The sequence below is a fragment of the Chiloscyllium punctatum genome, chromosome 30 (genome assembly GCF_047496795.1).
Source record: "Chiloscyllium punctatum isolate Juve2018m chromosome 30, sChiPun1.3, whole genome shotgun sequence".
Taxonomy (NCBI): Eukaryota; Metazoa; Chordata; class Chondrichthyes; order Orectolobiformes; family Hemiscylliidae; genus Chiloscyllium; species Chiloscyllium punctatum.
In genome coordinates, this window is record NC_092768.1 from 45,745,862 (window position 1) to 45,768,688 (window position 22,827).

Genomic DNA, 22,827 nt, shown 5'->3' on the forward strand with positions numbered 1-22,827 from the left:
AATTTTTTTTGAACTTTTTTAAGTTTCACAACATCTTTCTGATCGGAAGGAGACCAGAATTGCACGCAATATTCCAACTGTGACCTAACCAATGTGCTGTACGGCCGCAACATGACCTCCCAACTCCTGTACTCTATACTCTGAACAATAAAGGAAAGCATATCAAATGCCTTCTTCACGATCCTATCTACCTGCGACTCCAACATCAAGAAGCTATGAACCTGCACTCCAAGGTCTCTTTGTTTCGCAACACTCCCTAGGACCTTACCATTAAGTGTATAAGTCCTGCTAAGATTTGCTTTCCCAAAATGCAGCATCTTGCATTTATCTAAATTAAACTCCATATGCCACTCCTCAGCCCATTGGCCCATCTGGTCAAAATTCTGTTGTAGTCTGAGGTAACTGTCTTCGCTACCCCTCCAATTTTGGTGTCATCTGCAAACTTCCTAACTATACCTCTTATGCATCTGTCTAAAACTCTTTATGCCTTCTTCGTAATATACCTTCCTATTAATCTTGATGTCACCTCTGAATTTCGTTCCTATGCCTTAAGTCCCATTACCTAATTCATTGATGTAAATTATAAAAAGTCAACATGGCTTTGTGCTTGGGAAAATCATGTCTCACAAACTTGATTGAGGTTTTTGAAGAAGTAACAAAGATGATTAATGAGGGCAGAGTGGTAGATGTGATCTATTTGACCTTCAGACTTACTAGTTATACCTCCTATGTTCACATCCAAATCATTTATATAAATAATGAAAAGTAATGGACCCAGCGCCGATCTTTGTGGCACTCCACTGGTCACAGGCCTCCAGTATGTAAAACAACCCTACAACATCACTCTCTATCTTCTACCTTTGAGCCAGTTCTGTATCCAAATGGCTGGTTCTCCCTGTATTCCATGAGATCTAACCTTGCTAGCCAGTATCCCATGGGGAACCTTGTCAAACACCTTACTAATGACCATATAGATCACGTTCACCCTCATCAATCCTCTTTGTTACTTCCTCAGAAAACTCAATCAAGTTTGTGAGACATGATTTCCCACACATATATACCCTGTCCAGGCCATTCAGTACTCTGTTTCAATTAGGTCCACCCTCATCCTTCTAATCTCCATTAAGGATAAAACCAGAGTCCTCATATGTTAAGCTTTTCATTCCGGGGACCATTCTCGTGAATCTCCCCTGAACACTCACCAGGACCAGTACATCCTTCCTGAGACATTGGGCCCAAAACTGCACACTCCAAATGTGGACTGACCAGAGACATCTTGCACTTCAGAAGTACATTGCTGCATTTATAGTCTAGTCATAATAATGCCATCATTGCATTTGCCTTCCTAACTACTGACTCAAACTGTAAGTTTACCTTGAGAGAATTCTGAACTAGAACTCCCAAGTCTCCCTACACTTCAGACTTCTGAATTTTCTCTCCATTTAGAAAGTCGTCCATGCATCTATTCTTCCTATCGAAGTGCATGACCTCTCACTCTCCCATGTTGTGCTCCATCTGCCACATCTTTGCCCACTTTCCTAATCAGAGCTGAAAATGTGTTGCTGGAAAAGCACAGCAGGTCAGGCAGCATCCAAGGAGCAGGAGAATCGACGTTTCAGGTATAAGCCCTTCCTCAGGAATGAGGAATGTGTGTCCAGCAGGCTAAGATAAAAGGTAGGGAGGAAGGACTTGGGGGAGGGGCGTTGGAAATGCGATAGGTGGAGGGAGGTCAAGGTGAGGGTGATAGGCCGGAGTGGGGGTGGGGGCGGGGAGCGGAGAGGTCAGGAAGAAGATTGCAGGTTAGGAAGGTGGTGCTGAGTTCGAGGGATTTGACTGAGACAAGGTGGGGGGTGGGGAAATGAGGAAACTGGAGAAATCTGAGTTCATCCCTTGTGGTTGGAGGGTTCCCAGTCGGAAGATGAGGCGCTCTTCCTCCAACCGTCGTGTTGCTATGGTCTGGCAATGGAGGAGTCCAAGGACCTGCATGTCATTGATGGAGTGGGAGGGGGAGTTGAAGTGTTGAGCCACGGGGTGGTTGGGTTGGTTGGTCCGGGTATCCCAGAGGTGTTCTCTGAAACGTTCTGCAAGTAGGCGGCCTGTCTCCCCAATATAGAGGAGGCCACATCGGGTGCAGCAGATGCAATAGATGATGTGTGTGGAGGTGCAGGTGAATTTGTGGCGGATATGGAAGTGTCCTTTGGGGCCTTGGAGGGAAGTAAGGTGGGAGGTGTGGGCGCAAGTTTTGCATTTCTTGCAGTAGCAGGGGAAGGTGCCGGGAGTGGAGGTTGGGTTGGTGGGGGTGTGGACCTGACAAGGGAGTCACGGAGGGAGTGGTCTTTTCGGAACGCTGATAGGGGAGGGGAGGGAAATATATCCTTGGTGGTGGGGTCCGTTTGGAGGTGGCGGAAATGATGGCAGATGATACGCTGTACATGGAGGTTAGTGGGGTGGTAGGTGAGGACCAGAGGGGTTCTGTCCTGGTGGCGATTGGAGGGGCGGGGCTCAAGGGCAGAGGAGCGGGAAGTGGAAGAGATACGGTGGAGGGCATCGTCGACCACGTCTGGGGGGAAATTGCAGTCCTTGAAGAAGGAAGCCATCTGGGTTGTACAGTTTTGGGACTGGTCCTCCTGGGAGCAGATGCGGCGGAGACGAAGGAATTGGGAATATGGGATGGCGTTTTTACAGGGGGCAGGGTGGGAGGAGGTGTAGTCTAGGTAGCTGTGGGAGTTGGTCGGCTTATAGTAAATGTCCATGTTGATTCGGTCGCCCGAGATAGAAATGGAAAGGTCTAGGAAGGGGAGGGAGGAGTTTGAGACGGTCCAGGTGAATTTGAGGTCGGGGTGGAAGGTGTTGGTAAAGTGGATGAACTGTTCAACGTCCTCCTGGGAGCACGAGGCAGCGCTGATACTGTCATCGATGTAGCGGAGGAAAAGGTGGGGGGTGACGCCAGTGTAGCTGCGGAAGGTGGACTGTTCCACATATCCTACGAAGAGGCAGGCATAGCTGGGGCCCATGCGAGTGCCCATGGCTACTCCTTTGGTTTGGAGGAAGTGGGAGGATTGGAAAGAGAAGTTGTTCAGGGTGAGGACCAGTTCAGTCAGTCGAAGGAGGGTGTCAGTGGAAGGGTACTGATTGGTACGGTGGGAAAGGAAGAAGCGGAGGGCTTTGAGTCCTTCGTGATGGGGGATGGAGGTGTACAGGGACTGGATGTCCATGGTGAAGATAAGGCGTTGGGGACCGGGGAAGTGAAAATCATGGAGGAGGTGGAGGGTGTGGGTGGTGTCCCGAACTTAGGTGGGGAGTTCTTGGACTAAGGGGGACAGGACCGTGTCGAGGTATGCAGAGATAAGTTCGATGGGGCAGGAGCAAGCTGAGACAATGGGTCGGCCGGGGCAGTCAGGTTTGTGGATTTTGGGCAGGAGGTAGAAACAGGCGGTCCAAATCCTTCTGCAGCCTCTCCACCTCCTCAATGCTATCTGTCCCTTTACCTAACTTTGTATTGTCTGCAAACTTAGCCAGAATGCCCTCAGTTCTCAATCATTAATGTATAAGTGAAAAGTTGTGGTCCCAACACTGAGCCTTACTGAACACCACTTGTCACTGCGCTGCCATCCTGAGAAGGACCCTTTTATCCCACTCTCTGCTTTCCGCCTGACAGCCAAGTTTCTATCCATGCTGGCACATTGCCTTTGACACCATAGGCCCTTATCTTACTCAATAGCGGCACCTTGTCAAAGGCCTTCTTGAAGTGCAGTAGATAACATCCATTAGCTCTCCTTGGCCTAACCTTTTCATTACTTCCTCAAAGAATTCTAACATTGTCAGGCATGACCTCTCCTTGATGAAACCAGTCTGATGTTGCCCCATTTTACCATACACTTCCAAGTATTCAGAAATCTCATCCTTCACAATGGATTCCAGGATCTTGCGCATGACTGAAGTTAGGCTAATCAGTCTGTAATTTTCCATCCTTTGCCTTATTCCAGGGGTGTCCAGTCCTCTGGAGCCCTCCTTGATTCTAGCGATTCCTGAAAGATCACCACTAATGCCTCCACCATCTCTTCAGCTATCTTCCTTTCAAACTCTGGGGTGTTGTCCATCTGGTCCAGGTGATTTATCCACTTTCGGGCCATTCTTTTTTTTTCCTTGCACCTTCTCCTTGGTGATGGCCACCATACTCAGCTTTGCCCCCTCACTCTTTTCAATTTTTGGGATATTACTTCAGTCTTCCACCGTGAAGACTGATCAAGGTAGCTGTGGGAGGTAATGGGTTTGTAGTAGATGTTGGTGCTGAGTCATTGCCGGAAATGGAGATTGAGGAGTCCAGGAAGGGGAGGACGGTGTCTGAGATGGTCCAGGTGAATTTGAGGTCACGATGGAAGGTGAGGTGGATGAATCATTCAGGCTCCTTGTAAGAGCATGAGACAGTGCTGATACAGTCATTGATGTAGAAGGAAAAGGTGGGGGATGGTGTCAGTGTAGCTGAGGAAGAGGGACTGTTTCATGGACCCCCTACAATGAGGCAGGCCCAGCCTGGACCCTTGCACTGACCCATGGCCACCCTTCTGGTTTGTAGGAAGTGGGAGGATTGAAAGGAAAAGTTGTTAAGGTGAGGACCAGTTCTACAGGGCGGATGAGAGGGTTGGTGGAGGAGGAATGATTGGGTCTGTGGACGAGGAAGAGGTGGAGGGCGTTGAGGCCCTCATGGGGGTGATACAGGATTAGAAAGAGTGGATGTCCATGGTGATGGGGGCCAGGGAACTGAAAGTCATGGAGCATGTGTATGGCATAGGTGGTATCTTGGGTGGGGAATTCCTGGACCAAAGGGTACAGGTTAGAGTCAAGATAAGAAGAAGATACGAGTTCAGGCAGATATGATCTGTTGACTGGGGCAGTCAGGTTTATGAATTTTATGGAGAAGATAAAAACAGGGGTTGGGGAGCTACGAGGTGAAGGCTGTGAATGGGAGATCTCCCAAGGCGATGAAACTGTGGACGGTTTTGGAGATGATGATTTGGTGATGGGAGGTCAGGTTATGATCAAAGGAGTGATAGAAGTTGGTGTTGGCTTCAGCAAGGTAGAGTTTGTTGCGTCAAACTAGCACTATGCCTCTTTTACCAGCTGGTTTGATGATGAGGTTGGGGTTGGAGCGGAGGGAGAAAGGGCAGCGTGTTCTGATGGGAAAAGGTTGAAGGTGTAGAGAGACTGGATGTCCCTGGTGAAGATGAGGTGTTGGGGGGCCAGGGAACTGAAAGTCTTGGAGAAGATGCATGGCATGGCATGGGTTGGTGTCCCAAATGTAGGTGGGGAGTTCCTGGACCAAAGGGCGAAGATAGAAACAGGCAATGTGGGGTTGGGGGACTATGAGGCGAATTGGAGGTCTCCCGAGGCGATGAAATTGTGGATAGTCTTGGAGATGATGGTTTGGTGATGGGAGGTCGAGTCGTGATCGAGGGGGCAGTAGGAGGAGGTGTCAGTGAGTTAGCATGTGGCTTCGGCAAGATAGAGGTCGGAAAATGGGGTTGCCCCAGAAGTTGTAAAACTTTGCCTGGCAACAGTCTAGGTAGTTTGATTACTAAGAGGACAGTTTAGCAAGAGCTAAATGTCCAAAGCCACCTGAAAGCCAGGGCAAGTGGAGATGAGGCTGACTGCACAGACTTTCTGAAACAGAATCTCCAAGCTAGGAATCAGGAAAATTTCCAGCTTGGCTGACCCATCTCGGCAATCATTTTTCACAAAGGCGCAATGTTTGTTACAGACACTCAAGGTGGAGCTGGGCTCGTCAATGCAGGGTGCCAAGATAACCTGTTTAGAAGACCTGCCTCTGTGCTTTGGGACTTCATTCCAACTTTAAGAAATAAACAAAGAAAATTTCTCTGGCCCTCACACCTTGACTCCCCACAGACTCCCTTTGCCCCAATAATGACATGACCCACCCCCATACCCCAAGGTCTCCATGTCCCACAAGATAGGGTGTGGCACTTTCATGCCCGATAATCCACTATAGAATGTATAGAAGCAGCAAACCCATTAATGAGAGGTTTATGGACAAAAAATACTTTAAGTAATTCATCAACACGCATCTAGATTCATTAAATCACCTTCAGCTATATAACAACGAAGTGGAGCTTTTAAGTTTCTGATGTTGATGGCAACTCAGTGGTTAGCTCTGCTGCCTCAGAGAACCAGGGATCCATCCAGCAATTCCATCCTTGGGCACTATTTGTGTGGAAATTTCTCATTTTCCTTGTGTCTGGATGGGTTTCCTTCTGGTGCTCCTGTTTCTCTCTCAGTCCAGAGATGTGCAGATAGGTGGATTAGCCATGGAAAAATACAGGTACAGAGATTTGGGGGGGGGTGATGAGGAACTCTATATGTTGAATGGTGTATTTCCACACTGTAGGATTCTATATTCAGTCATGTTAAAAGTTTAAAGATTAGATATCTTTTCAGTAGATCAGTGTTTTAGTTGCCTATTAGCTATTCTTTACTCGGTTTGTTAGAGTGGATGTCTTAAACGTAAATTGGTCCAGGCGATTTCTTTAAGATGTTGACTAGGAATTTGAAATACTTATAAAATTTCTGAGGCTCCACAGAGATTGTAACAATACCATGAACAACATCATTCTAAAATATATTATCTGCTGCTGGATGTGAGGTTTTGTTGTGTGCATATTGGCCACACATTTCCTACATTATAGCTGAGCTTTGGGACATCTGGTGGTTGTGAAATAATTTATATAAAATACAAGTCTGTTTATCATTCTGAGGAGATAACAGTAATCATGATTAGATTAGATTCCCCACAGTATGGAAAAGGCCCTTCAGCCCAACATGTCCACACTGACCTCCAAAGAGTAACCCACCCAGACCAATTCCCCGATCCTACATTTATCCCTGACGATTGCACCTAACACTATGGGCAATTTAGCATGGCCAATTCACCTGGCCTGTACATCTTTAGATTGTAGAAGAAACTGGAGCACCAGGAGGAAACCCACACAGTCACGGGAGAATGTGCAAACTCCACACAGTCAGCCAGCCGAGGCTGGAATCAAACCCGGGTCCCTGGCGCTGTGAGGCAGCAGTGTTAACCACTGGTCCACCGATCCGCCCCTGTGGAGATAAACACCCGGATCTCAACATAGAACGAACCATGCACAGTCCATAAAATAATAACCAGCTCCCAACACACAGCCAAGAACTCAACAATTGGAAATCAGGAAGAATCTTCAGACATTCTACACCTTCCAGATAATTACACCTCACCCTCTCATTCAGAAATGAGCCATCAACAAAACGCAGCCTGTAAATCAGAGGGAATTTGGAAATACTTCGAATTAACATTCCATAGACAACACACAGCTCCAATAAAACAGTTCAGCACCGAGTAAACAGCTCTCTCAGCTGGATCCTCTCACAGCGTAAGGGGCATTTCCACCCACGCCCTCTCTCTGTACCTCGCCCCTTCTGTCTCTCTCGCCCTCTTTCTCTCACCCCCACAGGATAGTCAGACTGCCTGAAGATTGGTGTGGATATTGTGGGATACAATTTGTATAAAAGCTGCTCCTTCACTCACCATCTCCTCACTTGGTTTTCAGTCCCTATAGGAAGTGAACCAGCTCTGGAAGAGGAAGAGGAGACAATGGGCAGAGTGGGTGGACTCTCTGATTGACGTCTCTCACAGTCAATCCAAATATTTCTGGAGCAACATGAGATTCCTGAAACTTGGGAAACTGACCAGGGAAATGGAGGTGACTTTGAGCAGCAGATCAGGTGGGGATTTAAATTGTCATTGCCCTATATGAATAAAACCTCACTTATTGCAGCTGCTGTCTCAGTTCCCCTGGGAAACTTTTGATAGCAGGACCAAGGAAATATGAGATGTGGTCACCGCCAGCAGGGACACAGAAGAGATGAGATGAATGAACTACTTGGGACATAAAATGTGCCTACTGAAAGACTGTGACTCAACACGTAGAGTCCTTGAGACCCTTCGGGAAAAGGAGCGGGCGGATCCTATTGAGCGGTTCCCCGAGCAGACTGTCAAAGCCATTTGGCAGAATGCCTCATCGCCAGAACTTTCCAACAAGCACCAAGACATGGCTTGGCTGGTGGCGAGAAGGGCTCTGCCTGTGAGATCCTTTATGCACGCCGGACTCTCAGCCGCACCGCACGCTGTCCTCGAGCGGCTACGGGGGGGGGGGACGAGACTGTCACACACCTCCTTCTGGAATGTGCCTACGCAGAAGAAGTCAGGAGAGGAATGCAGTGGTGTTTGTTGAGGTTCGTCCCGAGCAGCACCGTGACGCGGGACTCCGTGCTCTACGGCCTGTTCCCCGGGACTCACACCGAGACAAACATTAACTGCGCCTGGAGGATCATCAACTCGGTGAAGGACGCTCTCTGGGCAGTCCAAAACCTTTTGATCTTCCAGCTGAAGGAGTTGACCCCGACTGAGTGTTGCAGACTGGCATATTCCAAGGTCCAAGACTACGTGTTGAGGGACGCGCTGAAGCTTGGGGCAGCTGCCACCAAGGCGCGGTGGGGAAAGACCACCGTGTAACATCTGCCTGCCTAAAGAAGAACAGGGGGCCTGCGCAGTCATTTGGGCTCTGCTGACGCCTCAGCTAAAAATGTAATCGTACAGACCTATAAATATGAGTGATTACTCTGTCTTCAGTATGCAAACAAATGGAATGTTTACATATGTATGGCATGTCCAGATCATCAAAGTATTTTATAAATAAAGTATATTTTTGAAATAAAAACAACACTGAGTTCTCCAATTTCAAATAACCTCCATTCCCAGCTCTCTCCACCCACCTCCCTTCCTTTATTTCTATCAGGCACCTATCGGATTCATCCCTCCCGTGACCAAGCATCTACCCCCACCTCAATACCCTGCCGCTCCCAACCCCCTTTAACTGTAGCTCCCCTTACATCTGTCCCCAATCCCGAAAAAGGGTTACACCCAAAACGTTGATTTCTCCACCTCCTTGCTTGCTGTGTTCTCCGTTGGTTTTCCTGCTCCTCGGATGCTGCCTGACTTGCTGTGCTTTTCCAGCACCACACTAATCTAGGCTCTTTCTCCCAGCCTCCTGCTTGTCTACCACAGAGACATGGCTGCAGGATAACATAAACTGGGATCCGAATATTTTTGTTTATTTTTCACTTCAGGGCATATGTCACTGGCTAGACCAGCATTCACTGTCCATCCCTAATTGCCCTGGAGGAGATGTGATTAGTTGCCTTCTCAAACCAGTTCTTAAGTTGCAGGGAAACTCAGGGCAACCGAAAAGGGACTTGCAGGATTTTGACCCAGTTACACTGAATGAAAAGCAATACATTCTCAAGTCAGGGTGTTGTGTGGCTTTGAAAGGAATTTGTAGGCGGTGGTGTTCCTCTGTATTTGCTGTCTTCACCATCTAGGTAACATAAATCATAGATTTGGAAGGCTGTTAAGAATATTGTAGTGAGTTATTGTAAAGCGTCTTGTAGATGGTAAACGCTGCTGTCACTGTACCTCAGTAATGAAGGGATTAAATGTTGAAGATGGTGGATGGAGGGCCACTCAATGCTTTGTCCTGGATGGTGTCAAACTTCTTGAGTGCTGTTTGAGCTGCACTCCACCAGACAAGTGGGGAGTATTCCATCATAATCCTGAGTTGTGTCTTGTAGATGATGACCAGGCTTTGGGGAGTCAGAAGCAGAGTTACACCACTGCTGAATTCCTGGCCTCTGTCTTGCTCTTGTCTTTTACATGGCTAGACCAGTTCAGTTTTGGGTCAATGGTGAGGGCCAGGATGTTGATAGTGGGAGAGTGATGATAATGACATAGACTGTCACAGGATGATGATTAGGTTCTCCCTTGTTCAAGATGGTCATTTCCTGGCACTTGTGTAGTACTAATGTTACATATCACTTAACAACTCAAGCTTGAATGTTGTGCAGGTCTTGATGCACCTGAGGTGTCATGAATGGTTCTGAACATTTTGCAATCATCAGCAAATATTCCTACCTCTGATATTATGATGAAAGGAGGGTAATTGGTGAAGCAGCTAAGGATCCTTGGAGTTAGGACACTACCCTGGAGCATCAGAGGCTGAGGGGTGACCTACAGATTTATAAAATCACGAGGGGCATGGCTAGGATAAACAAACAAGGATTTTTCCTTGAGATGGGGGAGTCCAGAGGGCATAGGTTTAGAGTGAGAGTGGAAAGATATCAAAGGGACCCAAAGGGCAACTTTTTCACGCAGAGGAATGGAATGAGCTGCCAGAGGAAGTGGTGGAGGCTGGTACAATTACAGCATTTAAAAGGTTGGGTATATGAATAGGAAGGATTTAGAGGGATATGAACCAAGTGCTGGCAAATGGGACTAGATTAGGTTAGGATATCTGGTCAGCATGGACAAGTTGGACTGAAGGGTCTATTTCCATGCTGTACATCTCTATGACTGACCTCCAATAACAACAACTACCTTCCTTTTCCACTAGATATATCTCTAACTAGTGGAGAGGCTTCCCATTGACTCTGGTTTTGCTACAGCTTCTTGATGCTCCACTTGATCAATTGCTGCCTTAATGTCAAGGACAGACACCCTCACTTTATTTCTGGAATTCAGCTATGTTATCCACATTTGGACCAAGGCCAATAAGGTCAGCAGCAAAATGGCGATATGTGAACACAAACAGCATCAGTGAACAGGTTATTGCTTTGTAAATGCTGCTTTATAGTACTGTTAACAACCCTTTCCATCAGTTTGCAGCTGATTGTGAGCAGACTGATGGGAGTGGTAATCGACTGGTTTGTATTTCTCAAAACGCAATGTTGTAGTGTATTAGTACAACTCCACTGGGAATGCAAAATTAAGCAAAAAAACAGCACACATCCTGCTGAATGGAAAATGAATGAAGACCATCATCGGACCACAAAGCAGGTTAGGAGCTACAGATAGGGATTATAAAGGAAACTTGCCAGTGACATCAAAATCAATAAAAAGAAACATTATAATTACATAAAGGGAAAAGGGTGGTCAGGAGCAATGTTGGCCCACCAAAGACTGAAAGTGGGAATGAATGACGATCAGGAAATGGCAGATATGTTGAATAATTCATTTGCCTCAGTATTTACAGTACAGGAGGTTGCTTTCCAGAAGTGCTGAGGAAATAGTGGATTGGAAACAGGGACTGAATAAAATTACTGGGTGCTCTGGCATCTTCCCACAGTCTAAACATGTGCAGGCTAGGTGGATTGGCCATGCAAAATTACCCATAGTGTCAAGGGATATGCAAGTTAGAGGCATTAGCTGTAGATAATGTGTTACTGGGATAGATTAAGGGCTGTATCTGAGTGGGATGCTCTTCAGAGTGTCGGTGTGGACTCAATATGCCAAATAGCCTCTTTCACACTATAGGAATTCTGTGAGAATTCTGAGAAAAATTAATGTAAGTAAAATTTCAGTAATGAGGAAATTGTGGAATTAAAGTTATGAATGCCAGAACCAGACTGTTTCCATCCAAGCACGTGAAAATATGTAGGGGAGCACACCTTAACTATAATCTTTTAGAGTTCCCCAGATACAGGAGTTCCCCAGATACAGGAGTCAACGCTGCATGCTGCAAAAGAGGAAAATCAAAGCAATTACAGACCAGTTAGTCTAACATCTGGGGTCTTTAATCAGAGATGGGGTGTCTGAACACATTTTCATTTATTCACGGAGAGCTGGCATGGTTGCAATGATGGGTAAGGTCATGCCTGACAAACATTGTTGAATTGTTCGTAAAGGTGACTACAGTGGAGAATGTCAATGGTTGTTGTTTCTATGGACTTCCAGAAGGTATTTGATAAAGTCACAGTTAGCAGTCTCTTCTGAAACCCACAGAATTGAGGGCAAATTACTGATAGAGCTGGGAAATTGCTTGAGTGGCAGGTGACAAAGTAGGGATAATGGATAGGTACACAAATTGGCAGGATAAGACCAGCGTGTCCCACCAAGATCTATGTCGGGGCCTCAACTATTCACATTATTTAAGGACTTGGATAATAACATAAAAAATCATACATCCAAATTTGTTGATAACACAAAGTTAGGTGACATTGTAGATAGTGTAGATAATGACATAAAATTATCAAGGGATATTGACAGACTAAGTGAATGGGCAAAACTATGACAGATGGAGTTCAATGTAACCAAATGTGAGGTTATCCACTTTAGAACAAAAAAAGATAAATCAGGCTACTTTCTAAGTGGTATGAAGTTAAATGCAGTGGATGTCTAGAGACTTGGTTCAGGCACATAGATCTTTAAAATGTCACAACTGGCACAGAAAGTAATCAAGAAGGCTGATGGAATTCTGGCCTTTATACCTACCGGATTGGAGTACAAGGATGCAGAAATTATGCTGCAGCTATACAAAACCCCAGACAGACATTACTTGGAGTACTGTGAGCACATCTGGGCGCAATATCTTAGGAAGGATATATCATTCTTGAAGGGAGCACAACAGAAGCTTGCATGAAATGTACTTAAACTTCAGGGGTTAAGTTATGAGGACAGAACATAGAACAGTACAGCACAGTACAGGCCCTTCAGCCCTTTATGTAGTACTGGCCTCTTATCCTACTCTAAAATCAGACTAATGTAGATATCCTTCATTGTACTAACTTCCATGTGCCTATACAAGAGTTGCTTTAATGCCCCTAATGGCAGTACAGTCTGCGTACCACGACCTCTGACATCTCCCCAAAATCTTCCTTTAATCATCTTAAAATTATGCCTCCTCATAATAGATATTTCTGCCACGGGAAAAAGTCTCTGATTATCCACTCTATCTATGCCTCTCCATATATTGTACACCTCTATCAAGTCACCTCTCATCTTTCTTCACTCCAATGAGAAAATCCCGAGCTCCCTCAATCTTTATTCATAAGACATGCTCTCCAGTCCAGACACTATCCTGGTAAATATCTTCTGCACCCTCTCTAAAGCTTCCACATCTTTCATATAATGAGGTGACCAGAACTGAACACACATTTCCAGGTGTGGTCTAACCAGGATTCTAGAGAACTGCAGCATAACTCACAGCTCTTGTACTCAATTCCCCTGCTAATGAAAGCCAACACGCCATATGCCTTCTTAACAACCCTATCCTTGAGGGATCTATGGACATGGACTCCACTGTTCCTCTACACTGCCAAGAATCCTGCCTTTAAACCTGTATTCTGCATTCAAATGCGACCTTCCAAAGTGAATAAATTTACACCTTTCCAGGTTGAACTCCATTTGCCATTTATCAGCCCAGTTCTGCATCCTGTTGCAACTTACAACAGCCCTCCACACTATCCACAAGCTTTCAGGTCCTTGGCAAACTTACTACCCCACCCTTCCACTTCTTCATCCAGGTCATTTATAAAAATTACAAAGAGCAGAGGCCCCCTGTGGAACACCACTGGTCACCGAGCTTCAGGCTGAATGCTTTCCATCTACCACCAACCTCTGTCTTCTACGGGCCAGCCAATTCTGTATCCAGACAGGTTTTCCTGTATCCCACACCTCCTTACTTTCTGAATGAGCCTACCATGGGAAATCTTATTAAACGCCTTGCTAAAATTCATGTACACTACATTCACTGCTGCAGCTTCATCAATGTGTTTGTCACATCTTCAAGGAATTGAATAAGGTTTGTGAGGCATGACCAGCCCTTCACAAAGCCATGCTGACTATCTCTAATCAAACTAATGTTTTCTAATCATAAATCCTGTCTCTCAAAACCCCCTCCAATACTTTGCCCACCACTGACGTAAGACTGACTCTTGTGTAATTCCTAGAATTATCCCTATTTCCTTTCTTGAACAAGGAAATAACATTTGCAACCTTCCAATCATCTGCACTACTCCAGTGGACAGTGAGGGCGCAAAGATTATCACCAAAGATGCAGCAATCTCTTCCCTTACTTCCTTGGGTATGGCCCAGGGGATTTCATGTTTGTCAAAATTTTCAGCATTTTCTCCTTCCTAAATAAACCTGTTTAGATTAGATTACCTACAGTGTGGAAACAACCAGTCCACACCGACCCTCCAAAGAGTAACCCATCCAGATCCATTTCCCTCTGACTAATGCACCTAATACTATGGGCAGTTTAGCATGACCGATTTACCCAACCTGCACATCTTTGGACTGTGGGAGGAACCTGGTGCAAACACATGCAGACACTGGGAGAATGTGCAAGCTCCACACAGACAGTTGCCCGAGGGTGGAATCGAACCTGAGACCCTGGTGCTGTGAGGCAGCAGTGCTAACCACTGAGCCACCATGCCATTATAGCATATGTCTGATTCAAGCTGTCCTTAGAAACGTCAAGGTCCCTCTCAGTAGTGAATAATGAAGCAAAATATTCATTAAGATCCTCCCCTACTTCCTCCGACTCCAGGTGCAAATTTCTTCCACTATCCTTAATTGGCCCTACCCTCACTCTGGCCGTCCACTTGTTCCTCATGTAAGTGTCGAAAGCCTAAGGGTTTTCCCAATCCTACCCACTAAAACTTTTTCATGCCCTGTTCTAGCTCTCCTAAGTCCATTCTTCAGTTCTCTTCTGGCTACCTTGTAACTCTCTAAAGCCCTGTCCAATCCTTGCCACCTCAAACTGAAGTAAACTTCCTCCTCCCTCTTGACGAGATGTTCTACATCCCTTGTCACCCAAGGTTCTTTCAACCTATCATCCCTTCCTTACCTCGGGGGGACAAACCTGTTCAGCACTATCAGCAAGTGCTTCCTAAACAACCTCCACACTTATGTTGTGCATTTCCCTGAGAACATCTGTTCCCAGTTTCGGCACCCCATTTCCTGCCCAATAGCACTGTAATTCCCTCTTCCCCCAATTAAATACTTTCCCATACTGTCTGCTCCTATTTCTCTCTCTCTCTCTCTCTCTCTCTCTCTCTCTCCATAAGTATCGTAAAGGTGATGACTATCACTGAAATCCTCTCCCACCAAGAGATTTGACACCTGACATGGTACATTGCAAAGCACCAAATCTAATATGCCTCCCTGCTGGTTGGCCTATCTATATATTGTAGGTAAAAACAATGACTGCAGATGCTGGAAACCAGATTTTGGATTAGTGGTGCTGGAAGAGCACAGCAGTTCAGGCAGCATCCGAGGAGCAGCAAAATCAACGTTTTGGGCAAAAGCCCTTCAGCAGGAATAAGGGCAGAGAGCCTGAAGCGTGGAGAGATAAGCGAGAGGAGGGTGGGGGTGGGGAGAAAGTAGCATGGAGTACAATAGGTGAGTGGGGGAGGGGATGAAGGTGATAGGTCAGGGAGGAGGGTGAAGTGGATAGGTGGAAAAGAAGGGCAGCACGGTGGCACAGTGGTTAGCAGTGCTGCCTCACAGTGCCAGGGACCTGGGTTCAATTCCCACTTCAGGCGACTGACTGTGTGGAGCTTGCACATTCTCCCCGTGTCTGCGTGGGTTTCCTCCGGGTGCTCCAGTTTCCTCCCACAGTCCAAAAATACGCAGATCAGGTGAATTGGCTGTGCTAAATTGCCCATAGTGTTAGGTGCAGGGTATATGTAGGGGAATGGGTGTGGGTGGGTGCGCTTTGGCGGGTCGGTGTGGACTTGTTGGGCCGAAGGGCCTGTTTCCACACTGTAAGTCATCTAATCTAATCTAAAGATAGGCAGGTAGGACAAGTCATGGGGACAGTGCTGAGCTGGAAGTTTGGAACTGGGGTGAGGTGGGGGAAGGGGAAATGAGGAAACTGTTGAAGTCCACATTGATGCATATTGTCTCAGGAAACCTTCCTGGACACACCTGACAAAAACTGCTCCATCCAAACTATTTGAACTAAGGAGGTTCCAATCAACATTAGGGAAGTTAAAGTCACCCATGACAATAACCCTGTTACTTCTACACATTTCCAAACTTTTCCTCCCAATCTGCTCCTCTCTCTGAGATTATTCAAATTAGACTGGTTTTTCTGTAGAATTGAGAAAGTAATCTGATCAAAGTCTTCAAGTTATTAACAAGAAAAGCCAGGGTAGATAAACTATTTTCGCTGGTTGGGGATTCTAGAACTAGGGGACATAATCTGAGCATAATTGCCAGATAGTCCAAGACGCACTTATACACATACACTGGGTGGTAGGTATTTGGAGCTCTGTTCCCCAAACAGTAGTGGATGCTGGATCAGTTGTTAATTTTAAATCTATGTAGATAAATTTATATTGTAAGGGATACAGGTCAAATGTAGATATATGGAGCCTACCTTCAGAATCATGAAATCCCTACAGTACAGAAAGAGGCTGTTAGGCCATGTAGTACCTCCAATGGGCATCTTACCCAGCCTCCCCTACACCCTCACCCTGTCCCCGTAACCCTACATTTCCCATGGTTAATCCACCTAACCTGCACATCGCTGGCCACTATAGGACAATTTAGCATGGCCAATCCACCTAATCTGCACATCTTTGGCTTGAGGGAAGAAACTTGAGCTCCCTGAAGAAACCACGCAGGTGCAGGGAAAATATGCAAATTCCATATAGACAGTCACCCAGGCTGGATTTGAACCTGGATTCCTAGTGCTGTGAAGCAGCAATGCTAACTACTGAGCCACCATGCCAATTTAAATTGAAGACAAGCAAACAAAGCTCATCTGAGAGCTGATATGATTCCTGGATCTATCTTCCAATGGACATGGCGGGTTCTCAAGCACAAGTTGTCAACACTATTGCTAGAATTTTGTAGGGCATGTAACATTTAGAAAGGTTGATAAGGTTGGTGGAGTGCCTCCGATAATGAATTATAATATTAGCACAATCGAGAGTGATGACCTAAATTCTGGAAGAAGCCAGGATATAGAAGCAATGTGGTACAACCATAAAAGACTATAATAGGAAGAGGAGTAGGCTGTAGGCCCCTCAAGCCTCTTGTGGCTGACTTGATATATGTCAAATTTCCTGCCTTCCTGTAATCCTTGATTCTCCTTCTGATCAAGAATCTGTCTCAGCCCTAAATATATACAAGGATTCATCCTCCTCACAGCACTGCAAAGACTGTCAACTAACAGAGATGAAATTCCTCCTCATCTTCAGTTGAGACTTTATTATGAGACTATGCCTGTTGGTCCCAGATACTCCCATGAGGGTAAGCATTATCTCAGCATTTAACCTTTCAAACCCTTTAAGACTCTTATATGTTTCAATGAGATCACCTCTCATTCAACTAAACGCCAATGTGTAGAGTCCCCACCTGTTTCACCTTGGCTCATAAGATTGTCCATACCCTTCATACCAGGGATTATCTGAGTGAACTGCCTCCAATTAAATGATAACTTGACTTAAATTAGGGGACCAAAACTACTCTCAGTACTTCAAATGTGGTCTTACTAGCACCTTGTACAGGTGTAGTAAGACTTGTTGAGTTTAATACTCCAACATTCCATTAGTCTTCCTGATTCTATGCTGCACCTGAGTGCTAGCTTTCTGTGTTTCATGAATAAATAGCCCTAGGTCTGTTTTTAGTGCAGATTTCTACAGTTTTTCTCCATTTTAAATAATGCTGTTTTTTTTTCATTCTTCTTCCTAAATGGAAAACTTCACATTTCCACAGATGAGATAGGATAAAAGCAAAATGTTAATTATGGAAGTGATGCAGAAGTCCCCTAACAGTGACTATATGGTAGGGTAAAAGTATGAAAGAAGACAGAATGGGTGCTTGTCAGAAAGGTACAGTGATAATAATGGGATTAGATAGATTTCCTTGTACGTACAGACTGAGACAATCAGACAGGTAAAGATAGCTTAGACGATGAATTCATTGACTATTTGAGATAATTTCTCAGAACAGCATGATCTGAAGCCAACCAGAGAGGACGCTAAAGCAGCAGGCTATATACTGTGCAATGTGATAGGACTGAGTAATGTCTGAGAGAAGGCACCGAGTGGTGGCATTGATCGTAATATGTTCGAGTTTTGCATTCAATTGAAGGAAACAAAAGTTGGATCCAAGACTAGGCTATTAATCCAAATGAGGGCATGAAAGCATAGTTAGCTAAAGTGAATGGGCAAATTAGATTAAGGGATGGGTCATTAGAGATGACTTAGCAGACATTAAAGGAACATTACAGAATACAGAGAATAAATACATTTCAACAAAAATGAAAATTCCAAGTGGAAAACCTACTATTGATGGTTCACCAAAAAAGGTAAAATCTTACTAAACTAAAAGAAAAAACACGTTGCACAAATATTTGGGGGCAGTTCAGTAGATTGGACAGAATATAAAATCAGATATGACTAGAACAAGGAGGGAAAAATTACAATATGAGAGAAAAGTACCTAGAAATATAAAACATAGTAAGTTTCTATAGATGTCTTTAAAAAGTACAATTAACAAAGTGAACATTGACCCACAAAAAAATGTCTGGGGCATTAATAGAGGAAAGTAACAAGGCAACAGATAAATTGAATAGTTATTTTGTATCAGCCTTCACTATAACATCCCCAAAATACCTTCAAATCAAGAAAATCAAAGGGATAGAGGAGCTCAAGAAAATTACAGTCACCTATGAGGTTGTACTGAGCGAATTGTTGAAACAACAGGTTGACAAGTCCTGATGGACTGCATGCTAGGTTCCTAAAAGAAGTAGCCAGTAGTCCAATTAATTGATGAATTAATTTTATTTGACTGGGTGGTGGCAGGAGCAATCAGACCAGAGAAGGTGATCATAGTATATTTATAACAATAATGATGACATTGGTGAGTGATTGTGAGCAACTTGCCTGCAGTGCTACCACACTTGTGTGTAACACTGCAGGAATATTTCAATACCAGTCACAAGGATGGGCTGCATGCCAAAATGGCTTCCCTCAGGGGAGGTGATGGCTGAGAAGGGGAACTGGGTTTGAATCCCACATGGCAAAAAGTAGAATTTGAATTCAATAAATATCTGAAACTAAGAATCTAATGACTACTATAAGTCCATTGCTAATTGTTGGAAAAACCCATGTGGTTCACTAATGTCCTTTAGGGAAGGAAACTGCCAACCTTATCTGGTCTGGCCTACATGTGATTCTGGACCCACAACAAAGTGGTTGACTCTCAACTGCTCTCTCGGCAATTAGGGATTGGCAATAAATGCTGCCTAGGCTGACACGCCCTCATCCCGTTAAAGAATAAAGAAAAAAAAGTCATGAAGTTAGCAAAACTGGAAATGTTGACTTTGATTTGATTAGAGAGTGGTGGGTGTACCCAGAGCAATAAGCTCCTATTGCAACCATAGCAACAAATGCACGTGAGTTGGAGATGCCAGTGTTGGACTGGGGTGTACAAAGTTAAAAGTCACACAACACCAGGTTATAGTCCAATAGGGTTAATTGGAAGCACACTAGCTTTCAGAGCAATGTTCCTTCATCAGGTGATCACACTAGCTGCAAAAGCTAGTGTGCTTCCAATTAAACCTGTTGGACTATAACCTGGTGTTGTGTGACTTTTAACAAATGCACACATCACCTACAATGCAGCAAGTGCAATTAACTGACTGATTTTGTTCGGCACTAAACTCAGGACCAGAAGATGGATTGGTGTTGGTAAAGGATGATAAAATTTTAGATGGTAGTTTATACTATAAGCCACTAACCTTCATTGTAAACATCTCCGATATTGACTTGCCTTAATGATGTTTGTTTCAGACCTGAATGTTGCATACTCTTGGCTTCGTCTAACGGTGGACAGTAGTCAATGGCTGCTCTGCCAGTTCAAGGAAATATTTGACTGAAACACAGCCTGGTCAATGATGTTGCCACCAGAGTATTTAACACAGGAACTTCTGAAGTAAATTCAGCTGATTTGGCAACCATGGGTCAATAGATTTGCAGTTTAAGTTCTAAACTTAAGAAAATTCTGAAAAAGGAGCAAGAGATCAAAAATGGACTGCTCAGTATGGACCAAGACCTAATAAAGGTAATTCAGAGCTTGGCCACTGTGCTCAATAGACATGTATGGATCATTAATAGATTGATAAATATGCAGAAAAATCTCTCCAACAATGCAGTCAAAAATAATGTGTACAGCAGCTACAGATTATGATTGCTGAGTCAGACAAGGGAAAAGCTGAAACAAATTCATGAGTGAGGTGTCCCTGAGAATAACACTTACACACTTATTTACCTGTAACAGCACAGGGAGCATGGCCTGATAGGCTGCCAGCTCAATGGGTTAATATATGTAGGAAACTGATGTGAAATGTGTTTATGCATAATAAGGTTAATTAAAGAATATTAGAGTAATAAGATGCATTGTTATGTAATTTTGAATAAAATACCACTAAAAGGAGTAGAGGTAGATGCAGTGTATGAGATAAAAGAAGTAAGGTGTGGGTTTAATGCAACTGCTAATTTGGAAAGTCAAATCAAGGTAGGAGTTTCATGCTGAATGGCAGGGCCTCAAAGAGTGGAATGGAACAGAGGCACCTTTGAGTTCAGGCTCACAGTTCTCTGAAAGTGGAGTCACAGGTAGACAGGGCAGTGAGGAAAGCTTTTGGCACATTGGCCTTCATCAGTTGGGGCACTGAGTATAGAAGTTGGGAAGTTATGTTGCTGTTATACAGGACGTTGGTGAGGCCACACTTGGTTTGTTTTGGTCACCTTGTAATTAAATTGTAAAGAGTGCAGAAGAAATGTAAAAGGATGTTCCCTAGACTCAATGGTCAGAGTTGTAGGGAGAGGATGGACAAGCTCTCTTTAGAGACATTTTTCTTTAGAGCAGAGACTTTGAGGTTTACCTTGTCAAGGTGTATTAGATCATGTGAGGCATGGATAGAGTGAATGCATTCAGTCTTTTTCCCACTGTTGGGTAATAGAGGACTAGAGGGCATCAGTTTAAGGTTAGAGGAGAATGAATAAAAGGGAACCCAAAGGGCAACATTTTTATCCAAGGGTGGTACGCATATGGAATGAGCTGCCAGCTGAAGTGGTTTAGGTGGGTACATTAACAACATTTCAAACGTACTTGGACAAGTACATGGATAGGAAAGGATTAGAAGGATATGGGCTAAGTGCAGGGAAATGGGGTTAGCATGGGTGGACGTTTTGGTCAGCATGGACCAGTCTGGGCCAAAGGGCCTATTTCCTTGCTGTAGGAAGAACTCTATGATTGTATGACTTGGTGGGAGGGCCTGTGGAATTGGGATTGAATGTATTTTTATACCAATGGATTAGAATGATCCCCCATGTTTTGTTTCTTACCCAGTTGACATTGATTCTATACTTAAATCTACTTGATTCACTGCACCAGAAAGATGGCAGGAGTACAGAATTCAGACAATGTAGGGCCAAAATACATGAGGCAAGAACTTATGTTACTGCGCCAATCCATTCAAGTAGTATAAACAAGTACCTTTAGAACCCCAAACTCCATGCCTGGCCAGAATATATGGATGACCGAGCATAAGGAAAAGGACAGTACCACTAAGTTGGCTACCTTGGGCCAACCAGTGGTTAAAAGGGGAGAATCAGAAATTGCTCCAGATGAAAAAGTTAAACAGTTTTAATCAAAATTGTTCTTAGTAAAACAAATTTAAGCAGAACAGAAATTAGGTGTACTTTAGACAAGTTAAGGAATGAGCCTAAAGCAAATGGCTAGGCAGGTGAATGATTAAAAACAAGAACACAGCGTGAACTGTACAATCAGCAGGGTAAAACGGGGCTTTGGGTGGACATGAATAATGCCTGAGGGAAATCAGTGATATCTGGTGAACATATAAGTGCACATTCATCAGATTAGAAACTGAGTACGTGACCTAAGATGAATAAGAGATGAAAACTTGTGCGTTTTTGCCAGAGTTAAGACTGACTCCAATTGTGTAAGTGAATAAATGAGTTGAATCAGTACTTGAGTCTCTAGTTGGTTTGTCAAGTTCAACCACAACATAGTGAAGCTATTACAAGGTGTTGTTAAAGATATTATGGTAAAGTTTTGGAAAGGTTGTGAAAGGTAACTCGTGTTTATCCAACATTTTAGACTTCATTGAAGCAATGTGTACTGTTAATAAAAGGAAACTGATGGAAATACTGCACTTAATTTTCAGAAGGTATTTGATCAGGTGTTACATCAAAATGAAATGGCCAAAAATGAAAACCCATGATTTAGGGAGTAATATATTTGGCATAATTGAAATTTGGCAGGCTAACAGGAAGAAAGTAGGCACAGATGGTTCATTTTGTGGTTGACAAAAGGTAACAAGTTGTGTGCCACAAGAATCAGTGCATGGAGCATCAACTTATAATTTATACAAACTTGGAAGGAGAAATCAAAGGTACGGGTTGCTGCATTTCCTGATGACTCAAAGAAAATACTTTGTGAGGAGGACATAATGAGGCGACAAAAGGAGAAAGATCGGTTATATGTGGGGGTGAAGATCTCTTAAATGGAGTATAATGTGGGAAAACGTAAAATTGTCTATTTTGTCACAAAGAATTTTTAAAAAGCAAAAAATCTCTACGGTGAAACATTGAACTCTGAGATGCAGAGAAATCTAGATGTCCTTATGCATAAATCACAAAATGTTAGTATGCAGGTACAGCAAGTAATGAGAAAAGCCAACAGAATGTTACTGTTGATTGTGAAGGAAATTCAGTACAAATAAGGGAGAGGTATGTCTCAGTTATGCAAAGCATTGGTGAAACAATATCTGGAGTACTGTGTACAATATTGTTCATCATACTTAAAGTATGTAAATGTGCTGGAAGCAATTCGGAAGTATACTTGACTAATGCCTGGAATGGGCATGTTGTCTGATGAGGAAATGTTGGACATGAGGTTTA

At 44.2% G+C, this 22,827-nt stretch overlaps 1 protein-coding gene across 1 annotated transcript in view; it reads right to left on the reverse strand.

The window, feature by feature from the left end:
* LOC140455673 (uncharacterized) overlaps nt 1-22,827 on the reverse strand; it is an 89,462-nt gene that overhangs the window by 10,902 nt on the left and 55,733 nt on the right. The gene's annotated exons all lie outside the window — the stretch shown is intronic.